Source organism: Tupaia chinensis, unplaced genomic scaffold, assembly GCF_000334495.1.
Source record: "Tupaia chinensis unplaced genomic scaffold, TupChi_1.0 Scaffold143871_1, whole genome shotgun sequence".
Classification (NCBI taxonomy): Eukaryota; Metazoa; Chordata; class Mammalia; order Scandentia; family Tupaiidae; genus Tupaia; species Tupaia belangeri.
The window spans coordinates 11,299-12,608 of NW_006203722.1; positions in this window are offsets into that span (position 1 = coordinate 11,299).

Below are 1,310 nucleotides of genomic sequence, written 5' to 3' on the forward strand. Positions count from 1 at the left end.
GCTGTTGTCTGACCTGATCATAAGGAGAAGTCCAAATTGAGGTATAAGTTCTTTTAATAGGGCTCAGGTGACTTCTCTGGCCTTTTCAGTTCACATAGGGAAAGCTTCTACCCAGCCTGAGTAAGTGCAGACCAGGAGTAATAAGTACTTTTAACCTGGCAAGGTTGCACTTCTGAGAAGTCTGTCTCCAATAACTCCAGAGGAGTCATCCCAGTAGCTGGCTCCTGGGCAGGGTTATTTCTAGCACAGGTCGCATGTTCACAGTTGTATACAATAACAGCAGGAAACTTAGAAAATAGTCTCAGCCTAACATGTTTTCAAGATTAGTTTTTCCCCCGTGGGTTAACTCATGGTGCTGCTTTACCAACAAATATCCCAGTGACTGGGGTATGTATATTATTTTATCTGGCAGTCTCCATCTTCCGTCTTCTCTCAGAGCTGCCCCCCTCCAACTTTGCCCAGCAATGTTCATTGGAGGTATATGGGGGGGGGGGGGTTTTGAGAGGCCACATTTCAGTCATCGCAGGAAGGGAAGGTGAGGTAAATACCATTTTCCTTCCTGGGTACCTGAGGAAGGCACAAAGGGATGATTATAAATTTCTCTCTTATCATCCATCACTCATGAATACAAGAAGACCCAACCAAGCATTTTGGTCAACATTCTGATTCCCACTGGGGTGATGAACTAATTGGGCAGTCTATCCTAATTAAACATCCTAGCTTACACTGGGTATGTGCAGGTAGGTAATCAAATTTCTCAAATTCTTCACCTGTGAGAGAGATGCTCAAGTGCAGGAGAAAGCCCCCAAATTCAAACAAAGGACATAGAGAGTATGACAGACTTCCCACTGTTAAATATTCATGATCACCTCTAGTGATAAAAATAACACATAACCAGTTTCAAACTCAGCAGTTCTACCTAGCAACCTGCCTGCTCAAAAGTCTTTTCAGTGTACTTTTCTAAAATCTTTCTTTCCTATTGAGTATGACAGACTTCCCACTGTTAAATATTCATGATCACCTCTAGTGATAAAAATAACACATAACCAGTTTCAAACTCAGCAGTTCTACCTAGCAACCTGCCTGCTCAAAAGTCTTTTCAGTGTACTTTTCTAAAATCTTTCTTTCCTATTAAATTCTGTTTTCTACCTACTTTTATTGTGGTTGTGGCTTTATTTTGTGTCTAGGGACAGGTCTCTAATTTTAGTAATCTGGACCCAAAGAGCCAAGGACTTCACAACACAGCTCAACACTCTCTCATCCTATGACATGATCTGCCAACTGATTTCCCAAGGCTATGGGGTCTTCCC